The sequence below is a fragment of the Petaurus breviceps genome, unplaced genomic scaffold, assembly GCF_028583685.1.
Source record: "Petaurus breviceps papuanus isolate PSGF00001 unplaced genomic scaffold, PetGlider_PUasm1.0 181, whole genome shotgun sequence".
NCBI lineage: Eukaryota > Metazoa > Chordata > Mammalia > Diprotodontia > Petauridae > Petaurus > Petaurus breviceps.
Genome location: NW_027185784.1, coordinates 24,260,572 through 24,271,347, shown reverse-complemented (window position 1 = coordinate 24,271,347; position 10,776 = coordinate 24,260,572). Strand labels below are relative to the sequence as shown.

The 10,776-nt window shown below is 42.2% G+C and overlaps 1 long non-coding RNA gene across 1 annotated transcript in view; it reads left to right on the top strand.

Moving 5' to 3' along the window:
* The first annotated feature begins 3,830 nt into the window (after positions 1–3,830).
* LOC138160666 (uncharacterized) overlaps positions 3,831–10,776 on the top strand; it is a 29,442-nt gene continuing 22,496 nt past the window's right edge. The window contains exon 1 of the long non-coding RNA XR_011168188.1: positions 3,831–4,012. This is a non-coding gene — a long non-coding RNA (uncharacterized lncRNA). The remainder of the gene's footprint in view (positions 4,013–10,776) is intronic.

The following is a 10,776-nucleotide window of genomic DNA, read 5'->3' as shown; positions in this document are numbered from 1 at the left end:
AGCAATAAGAAAAACTCAGAAGAGATAGGTTTCTAGCACTCTCCAGGCACAGAAGCATGCTTTTTCTTTATCTGGGGAAAACTTTCAGAGTCATGGGGGTCTGGAGGGCTCCTAGAGCTCAGGGTACATGGTATAAGTTTGTCTTGGGGCTTCAGAAATCCAGGCTCCTAGGACTCACAACTTTGTGTTGATAACACTTCAAAGGCACTGGTATTTTGAAAGGGTTTTGTTTTTTATTTTAACTGTTTGAGTTAGATTTCGGCTTTAGATGCCATCTTTGGAAATTGTATTTAAAATGAATATTTCTACTTTGAATAATTTTCCCAGTGACATCAATTATAGTTTCAGAGATATTTCCAAAGAGCAAATTTGGTCCCCAGCATGTATTAAAGCTCACACTTATTAGCGCCTATACTTTAGCAATCCAGTTTTTACCTCTTACCCTGAAGAAAGACGACTTCAAGGGGACATAATAGCTGTCTTCATGCATTTGAAGGACTGTCACATGGGAAAGGGATTAGAATTATTCTACCTCGCCCCTGGGAGTAGAACTCCTGCAATGCAGGAAGTTGTGAAGAAACAAATTTAGGTTTCATATAAGGAATCACTTCCTAGAAGTCTGAGCTATCCCAAAGCATGGGCTGGACTAGGAAATAGTTGGTGGCGGGGGGGGGAGCTCCCCACACTCAAGCCCCCTGCTAATGGTGGTCTCTAAGCAAGGGCTGGATCTCCACTTGAGTATATCTTGCTTTAGAAGTGCCTTGTGTTTACTACATATACACATGCATCCTTTGATATGAATGCATGCATGCATGTGTGTATATATATGTATAGGCATGTATATAGGTATTTATATATGTATGTATATATACATATATGTTTTTGCATGTACTTAGATTTGTACACGATATCTTCCATACTATGATCCAAGTTCCTCAAGGGCAGGGGTTATTTGGGGGGTGGAAGGGTGGGTTTGGCTTTGCCTTGCATAGTGCCCAGAGGAGAGTAGGCACTCAATAAAAAGCTTACTGCTTTATTGATTGATTAATTGATATTGTAGAGGAGATCCTTGTTCAGGAAGGGGTTGCGTTGGATGACCTCTGAGGTCCCTTTCAACTTGTGTTTTTGTGACCCAGGACATGACAGAAGAAGCCTTTGGGAATCAGGTGCCACAGATAGGGTTTCCAAAGTTACACAGAGGGATGTTTAGCAGCAACAGTATGTAAGTAAATATTTAACTGGTTCTCTGGAAAAAGAAATGAGAAGAAAAGCAACAGTAACATTTTCAGCACATACCATTAAGTTTAATCTGTATTATTAACATTTTTACCACCACTATCTGAAATCTAGATAAACCAACAAAACAATAAATCAAGCCTTGGTTTGTAGTTTTGCCTATTTCTGTAAATGTTCACCCTAAAAATGTAGCAATCCACAGCAGGAGCTGACAGCAGCACTCCCTGCCAGGTATTCAAGGTTAAGGTGACCCAAATAGGGTTAGGCCCTCAGTGGAGAAGGCCCTGGAGCAGTAGGGCCTAACTGATGACCTAGCCAGAACCTCTAATCACAGCCTTTTATGGTAGGGACTTTGGTGTATTGTAAGCCCTGGGGCCTATCTGCAATCATTTGGGGACACAGAACCAAGACTGGAAGAGTTATAGGAAATCTGGGAGACCAGGATATAGGGCAAGCACAGGAACATTTCCAGAAGCTACTGGTCCAGGAGGAGTCAGGGAGCTAGAACTAGGTGAGAAATCTAGAGTGGAGGCCCACCCAAGTACCAGAGGGAAGGAAAAGGTAATGGGTTGAAAATAAGATGAGTGGTCAAGATTTATAGGACATGGTAGAATCCATAGCCAAACCAGGCAGACAGGAAGGAACCAGAAAGACAAACAGGAAAAGAGCAGATAGGCATTCAGGGTCTAAGAAATCCACATGAACAACAGGGCCAAGACACAGAGGGTGGATGTGAATAAAGTTGCCCTTTTTGGTCCCTTATTAGCATGAAACAAAGAATCGTGGGCCACAGGGTCACCTAGTGTTGGAAGAAACTAAGGTACCCATCTAGTTCAACCTATATCTGAGCATGAATCCCAATCTACTGCATTCCCAACAAATGGTGATTGTGTACGAAGACGGTCATTTCTGTTTAAAGACCTTCAGTGATGGGGACTTTCATGTCTTCCAAACTGATCCATACCAGCAAACGTTTATTGTCTAATATGTGCCAAGCACATACAGAGACAAAATGGAAAACAGTCGCTGCCCTCAAGAAGCTTAAATTCTATTGGCATAAGCTACCAAGACAGCCCTCTCTATTTTAAGACCCTTCTAATTCTCATAAAGGCAGAGAGATGGAGCAGAAAATACAGTGCTAGCCCTGGAATCAAGATGACTCCTTTTCCTAAGTTCAAATCTGGTCTCAGACACTTACTAGCTGTGTGACCCTGGATAAGTCACTTAACTCTGTTGGCCTCAGTTTCCTCATCTGTAAAATGAGCTGGAGAAGCAAATGGTAAACTACTTCAGTATCTTTGCCAAAAAAACCCCAAAGCAAGTTAGTTACTGGGAGTTGGACACAAATGAAAAATGATCGAACAACAAATTCTTTTAAAGTTTTTTCATCCAGTCATATATATTGTTCCCTGGTCCTACCTTTTAGATTCAAGCAAAATAGATTTAATTCCTCTTCATATAACAACTTTCAAAAGAAATAGCTATTACCATAATACCGCCTCCTTGCCTTTTCCCCTTCGGAACTTCTCATTTCTAGGATGGCAATGCCTCCCTATGGTTTCTTCTTCCCACTGGAGAGTTCTTTCCCAAATGTCCCCTGAAGGAAGTACCCATGACAGATATAATGCTCTCTCCAAATCCCAACCAGTCCCGCAGATGCCAATAAGCATTTTTTTTTTTGGAGAGCAATTGATGTTAAGTGACTTGCCCAACGTCACATGGCTAGTTTTTGTGTCAAGTGACTGAGGCTGGATTTGAACTCAGGTCCTCCTGACTCCTGGGCCGGTGCCCTATTCACTGCCCCAACCAGTCGCCCCCCAATAAGCATTTTTTTAAAAGTACCATGTTCAATTGTGTAAATTACTGGAGATACAAAGACGGGCAAAAGACAGCCCTACCTCAAGAATTTCACAGTCTGATAATGAGACAATATGCAAACTGCTACGTTCAAATTCTGGGGGATGGGTCACCGAAGATACTGGAGTAGTTTGCTATTTCCTTCTCCAGCTCACTTTGCAGACATAGAAACTGAAGGAAATAGGGATAATAACTAGCCCAGGGTCACACAGCCAGTAAGCTTCTGAGGCCAGATTTGAACTCAGATCCTGATTCTAGGGCTGGCATTCTGTCTATTGTGCCATTTAGTTGCTCTTATATCAAAATCTAGCAGTCCTCATAGTAGCTCATGTTTATATGCCACTTTTTGATTCATGATGGGCTTCCCTCATAACAAGCCTGTGATTTATCCATGATCTTCTAGCTGGTAAGTGTGGGAGCTGGGAATCAAACTCAGGTCACCCAAGTCCAAATCCAGCTCTCTTTCTGTCATCCTGTCATGCCGTCTCCACAGCAGCATGGAAGGGAAGAGCTTAAAGAATACCTTCCCAGTCCCAGAAGTCTTGACTCTCCCTGCTTGTATCTGCTGCCTGTGGCGCAGTCCATTTCAATTCAACAATCATTTCTTGCTGGCAGCCTTGGAGCGGGAGAAAGGTTGGTATAGTCCTCAGCCCTATTGCTCACAATTACGGTTGCTGTTCTACCAGCTTGGCAACTTTAGCTTCCCCAGTGTGAAAACACACCCATTTTTAAGCCTGTCCTAACTCACTTCTCCTTGGTTAACTTGCACCTATCATGCTTCAGTGGAAACAGAAGATTTATCAGATGTGGTCCCTTCCAGAAAGGACTTTACAGGAGCTAAGCTGAGGAGAGTTGACTAAGATACATTAAATAGTACTGGAGTGTATCATTAAGTCCCAGACTGTGTACCAAGCCAAAGGTAAGAGGAATAGGGAGAAAGGGAATGAGAGCTACAGTAGTCAGGGAAGGTTTAAAGGAGAAAGCCTTGGGACTTAAAAGATAGTTAGGATTGGGTTAAATGAAAGGAGAAAGAGGGCATTCTGGACTAGGACCACCACATGGGCAAAGATTGAGATGTCAGTAATGCCTAACTATATTATATGACCTTGCCACTGAAATAACTTTAAGGTTGGAGTAGTGTTCTTTTTCTTTTTTTGGAGGCAATTGGGGTTAAATGACCTGGCCAGGGTCACACGGCTAATAAGTGTCTGAGTCTGCATTTTAACTCAGTTCCTTCTGACTTCAGGGCCAGTACTCTATCCACTGCGTCACCTAGCTGTCCCTGGAATAGCATTCTTATCCTGACTTCTGAACTTGTGTTTAAAACAAATTTTTTGGATAACATTATTTTAATATAGTTTCTTTTGTAAGGAACTTTTTGGATAACATTATGGATAATGTTATTTTGATATAATTGGTTTCTTTGTATTTTATTTTATGTATTTAAAGACATTATTCTGAGAAGAGGGCCAGAAGACTCATGAGACTGCTAGCTGCGTCCAGGACACAAAACCCTGGGTTAGAATGTTCAAGAGCATATTCTCAGAGATGCAGGATGCCCTGACCCTGGCTTTGTTATTATAACCCTTTCTCCAGGTGCAGATTTTCCTGCTCCCAGGCAGTAGAGTATAGTCAAAAACACACTCGGGAAGAACTTCAAAGGAACAAACAGTACAGGTTTTCAGATGCTACTGCCAAGGAGAGGGCAGCAAAGAGAGAAGATATAACAAATACTACTTAAGAGGCACAGAGGCTAACTACTGAATTACTGTTGCCTCTTCGACTTCCCCTGTCCTTCTTTGTCTGCATTCTTCCTGTTCGTTGCCACACAAAGGCTGATCCCATCAATATCAATCAATATACCACATTAACTTCATTCCCCCTTTCTTTTTTGTTCAATTGTGTACTACTCTTCATGACCCCATTTGGGGTTTTCCTGACAGAGATACTGGAGTGGTTTGCCATTTCCTTCTCCAGCTCATTTTACAGATGAGGAAACTGAGGTAAACAGGGTTAAGCGACTTATCCAGTGTCACACAGCTAGTAAGTATCTGAGATCAGATTTGAACTTATGAAGATGAGTCTTTCTGACTCCAGGCCCAGTGTTCTATCCATTGTGTCACCTAGCTGTCCAAAGATGTGGAAATTGTTAACTTAAATAAGAGCAGTTCTGCCCTCCCCTAGCAAATGAATGAGGAATCCAGAGTGATCAGTTTCTCTTTTCTTAGTAGAAACAAGGGTTATGGTGTCATAATAAACTAGAAAGTAACTCTATTTCCCAGTTTATTTTAGGTAATCCCTTTCTTCCTGATTCCCGGTGACAACACGATTTCACTTCCTCCTCCCCCATCCCACACAGGGGAGTGGCTTACACTCCTTTACTTTGAATGGTACTCCTTCTCATGCATATAATAGGGAAATGACACACGGTGTAGAGTGGGTTAGGACCACATGGAATGGAAACTGCAATCAGTCTTTCATCACACCTAATTTAGGTTCTTTCACGTATGTCTCAAGCTCTTGCTCCTTGCAAAGCCCTGGGTTTGGTGCAGAGTGAGATACAAAGGTCAATAGTTGTGTTACCTCTACGAGTTTGTGACCTAGTTAGTGCTGAATGTCAGTCTGCCTGCCTGGCTGACTCTGCTCCCTGGAGCAGCTTGGGGCCCTTGACTGGTGCCCTTTGCCTCTGTTTCCTGGCTTGTTCCCTAGCTATGTCAGCTCCCCATTGTCTCTAGAACAAATTGCAAGCTGCTCAGCTTGGCATTTGAAGCCCTTCACAGTCTGGCTCCCGCCTACCTTTCCAGGTTTATTTCATATCACTCCCCTTCATACATATGAGTATCTGGTCAAACTGGTCTAGTTCTCTAGATGTAGCCGTCTGTGTCATACTCCCATGCTTAAAATGCTTTCAATCATCATTCCTTCTTCTTATAATCCCTAGCCTCCCTCCCATTTCAGCTCACCTGCTACATCCCTTGGAACCCTTTTCACATCCACCCAATTTTCGGCTCTCATTCCTTCCTCTGGTTATTCTGTGTACATCGATCTATTTACATGTTGTATCTCTCCAGTAAGATGTAAATTCCTCCAGAGCACCTATGGTGCCTTGCATGCAGCAAACAATAAATATATTGGGTGGGATTAAGCTGAGTTCAGAGCCTGTGTCTTCCTGCATCCCCAGCATGAAGTCTTATTGCTAGTAGGTACTCAATAAATTCTTTAATGATGATGATGATGATAGTGCCCAGGCAAAGCTCTAACTAGGACAGGGTGACCGGGCCTCTTCCCAGGACTCTGGCATGTTGCACTCGGCTACCACTGCTGGCTTCTCAGATTTTAAAAAAATATATGTATTTATTTTTAGTTTTCAACATCCATTTCCATAAGATTTTGAGTTCCAAATTTTCTCCCCATCTCTCCCCTATCCCCCACCCCAAGATGGTAAACATACTGATTACTCCTTCCCCTAGTCTGTCCTCTCTTATATTCCCCCATAATTCTCCTTCTCCCTTTCCCCCTTGCTTTCTTGTAGGGTAAGATAGATTTCTATACCCCATTACCTGTATATCTTATTTCTCAGTTGCATGTAAAAACAATTTATTTAACATTTTTTTCCTAAACTTTGAGTTCCAGATTATCTCCCTTCCCTCCTCACCCATCCCAGCTTCTCAGATTTACCAAGATATCTGACTCAATAGGAAGGAGTTGCCTTGAAAGGTATCCTTGGGATCCTACACCTGAGTTTCAGGTCTTCAAGGAGTCAAAGGTATCTAAAAGTCGGGTGAGCTTTCTTTCTCCAGGTTAGTAAGAACTGTTTTTCTTATATCTTGTTTCTCTGTAAACAAGGTTGTTAAATGCAAGGAGGGACTTTAGATAAGCCACTTTTGAATAGACTTTAGACTTGATATTGAAAGACTTGGATGCATAAACAACTATCAATTCTGGTGCCCTGAGCACATTCACTTGAAAAAGGAGGGGAATATTTACACAGAGAGCCTTGGTAGGGGCTAATGAGATAAGGAAGGCTTAAGAATGGGCATGTTTCAATTAATCAATCAAACACTTATTAAGAGCTTCCTATGTGCCAGGCACTGTCCTAGGTGCTGGGCATGCAAAAACAAAGAATGAAACAATCTCTTCTTGCAAAGAACTTGCACTCCAACAGGGGAGACAAGGACATATATAATTACATAGAGAGTAAATAGAAAGAGAATACATTCATTACATAAGTTAGTTTGGGGGGGGGAGGGCGCTAATAGTTGGACAGTCATGAAAACGTCATGTAGGAGCTGGTGCTTGACAAGTGTCTTGAAGGGATTCTTCGAGGCAGAGGTGAAGTAGGTATGCATTCCAGACATGGAGACTGACATGTTTAAAGAACAGAGGGAAAGTGAGTCTGGATCACAAAGTGAAATGGGGAGAGGAATGTACAGTGAGGCTAGAAAGATAGATCGGGCCAAGTTATTAAGGGCTTTAAAAGCTAAATAGAGGAGATGCTATTTTCTCCTTCAGGTACCAGAGAACATCTAATGTTTAACTGAGTATGAAAGTGACATGGAAATTACTTTAGCAGCCATGTGTAGGATAGCCTGAAGTGGGAAGAAACTTAAGGCAGAGCAGAGAGACCAATTAGAAGACTTTTGCAATAACCTGGCTAAAATCTAGAAGACCTAAATTTAAGTGGTGGCCATATGAATAGAGAGAAAGGGACAGGTGCAAGAGAAGGAGGTAGAAATGGTAAGATCTAGCAATGGATTGGATATGTGGGTTAAGGAAGAATGAGGAGTCAAGGATAATTCCAAGGCTATAAAGCTGGGATACTAGAAGAGTGGTGGCACCCTCAACAGAAATAGGGAAGTTTGTAAGAAGAGTGGGCTTGGGAGGGGAAAGAATAAGTTTTGTTTTGGACACATTGAGTTTGAGATGTCTCTGGGGCATCCAGTCTGAAATATCCAATAAGCAATTAATTGGTAATGCAGGATTAAAGCTCAGCAGAGAGACTGGGCCTAGAGAGATGATAGTCAAACCTGTGATAGCTGATGAGATTACCAAAAGGGAGAATATAGAGGGAAAAGAGAAAAAGATTTATGACAGAACTTTAATGAGTACCCACAGTTATGGAATGTGATATAGATGAGAAGAATGATCAGACAGGTAAGGGGAACAAGGAGAAAGTAATGTCACAAAAACCCAAGGAGGAGTGAGGATCCATGAAGAAAGGGCAGTTAATAGTGCCAAGTGTAGCAGATAGGTCAAGAAGGATGAAGATTAAAAAATATCATCCATATGTCAATTAAGAGATCATTGCTAACTTTACAAAAAGTGATTTCAATGGAGTGATGAGGTTGCAGGCTAGATTATAAACAATTGAGGAGAAGGACAGAGGCAGGAAGTGTAGACAGCTTTGTCTGGTAATTTGATTGTGAAAGGGAGAAGAGATATAGGATGCTAACTTGAGGGGGTGATAGAATCTAGTTAATAATTTTTAAAGATAGAGAAGAATCAGGAATGTTTGAAGGAAGTAAGAAAGAAGGCAGCAGAAAGGGAATGGTTGAAAATGAGAGAGTGAATGATTAAGGGTATAATCTTCTGTAGAAGAAGGGAAGATTTGGGATCTAGAGGACATTAGAGATGTTGACTTCCACAAAAGAGTCACTTATTTTCAAAATCTAGGGGAAAGGAGTAGAGAATGAGAATTGACCTTAAGGGGTTTTGAGATGGAGAAAAGGGAGCTTATATTACATGACTTCAGTTATTCCAGTGAAGTAAGAGGTGGTGTCCTCAAGAGGGAGAGATGGAGAAAGGAGGATATGTGGGAGGCTTAAGAAAAATAGAGGTTTACAATGGCTTCTGTGGACAGTGAGATAAGGAATCATTTAAAGAGGAATAAAAGGGCTGCCTTGCTGCAGCAAAGGTCAGTTGGATTACATAAATTCGTGATCTAGTCAACACTTCCTCCAGCTCCATTTAGAAGCATGTTAGTAGAAGCAGAGTAGGCATGTGAAGGCAGTAATCCAGCCTGAGGTTTGGCCAGGTATTGAGTGGCCATTGGATGGTAGAGTGAGGAATCTGAGAGTGGAAGACAGTATAGAGTTTAATTGACTTGGGTTAAATTTGGAAGGAGAAGAAAGTAGATTCAGAGGATGAATAATGATCTAAAAAAGTACTGGAGGGTAGAGAGATTGGAGTTCTCCATGTGAGGGAAGACTAGATTTCCTCATCAAGTGCTTTACACACTAACAAAGCCAGGCTAGATGAGCTAGGGGGGCAACCAGAAGGGAGTAGCTATGGGGAAATCGTGCCCAAACCAGCCTTCATACCCCTCCAAGGCTGCCTGTGGGTAGGAAAGGAAAGTAGGGAGAACTGAAACTTCTGGTTTCTCTGTTGAAGCAGGGGAAAGAGACCCAGAGTCAAGAGACTGAAATCTGATTTCTCAACTCTAAACCTTAACTGTCTGTGTCACCATGGACAAGTCTCCTGGTCCTTTTGAGGAATGAACTTAGAAAACCTTAAACAGTAGGTAGATGTGAGCTATTATGGTGACTGCTATTGAAGAGCTATTTCTATGGAAAGGCAGGGCAAGAGGGCAAGGTAAGAGTTCTTTCTTGTGAAGCAATGTGGTTCTAGGGGCCTGGTGTTCCTGGGTGGCTCTCCCTGTGTGTCCCTGGGAAATGTCTTGTGTGCTGCGCCATGCTGTGAGCTGCCCAAGGTGTCTGACACAGAGCACACTAAAGGATTTAGCCAGTGATAAATCTGTGTCACAAGATCACTGACAGCTGAGGCCTTGATAATACCTTTTGAGCCCTCTCCTATTATCTCAGGCATGCCAGTGTCAGAGGTCACAGGACCCTGACAGGGGAGAAGGCACTGAGGGAAATTTCTTCAGGCAGAGAGGGCCCAGAGAAGAAAGGAGATCAAATAATACTTCTAATACTACTACTAGTAATAATAACTGACATAGAGGGCTTTAGGTTAGCAAAGTACTTTTTATTTGATCCATTTATTATCTCATTTGATCCACTGAGGAAGGTGTTTCCTCATTTTATAGATGATGAAAATGATCCCCAGAGAGGTTGAGTTGTCCATGGCCACATAGATAGTTGAGTATCAGAGGCAGGATCTGAAACCAAGCCTTCCTCATTAGACGTCAAGGACACTATATCTACTACACAATGCTGTCTTTAAAGGAAGAGGGTAGAGAAGGATCTCAAACAGTGTTCTAGGTTTATGGCTGGAAAGGAAGATTGGTTCCATGGAGTTGCTAGTGAGGGACCCAGGAAGTAAAAAGTAATTCAATAAGGGTAACAGGTGGCTGAAAGGAATGCACTTTCCAAATGGACCCAGGCAGAGTTGAGAGGGAGGAGGGTTTCACCTTTGGAAACTAAACCAGAGAGGGCCTTGTTTCCTTAGTGACCAGGTGGCAGGACCGGATTTCATTTTCTATCTGTTATCTAACCCTATGGCCAAAGCATAACCACTTCCTTCCTTTTTTTTTTTTTTTAAACTACTTCCTTTCAATGTAGGCCTTTTTCCTGTAGGCCTGAGGAAAGCAAGCCCTGGAGCTGGATGTTTCTATTGGGACAGGGATAGCTTTTGTCACTCTTTCGTGCTGGTACCTGATGCCTAAGGCAGCATGGTATGAATAAATGAATGAAAATATTGTATTAAGCACTTACTAGGTCC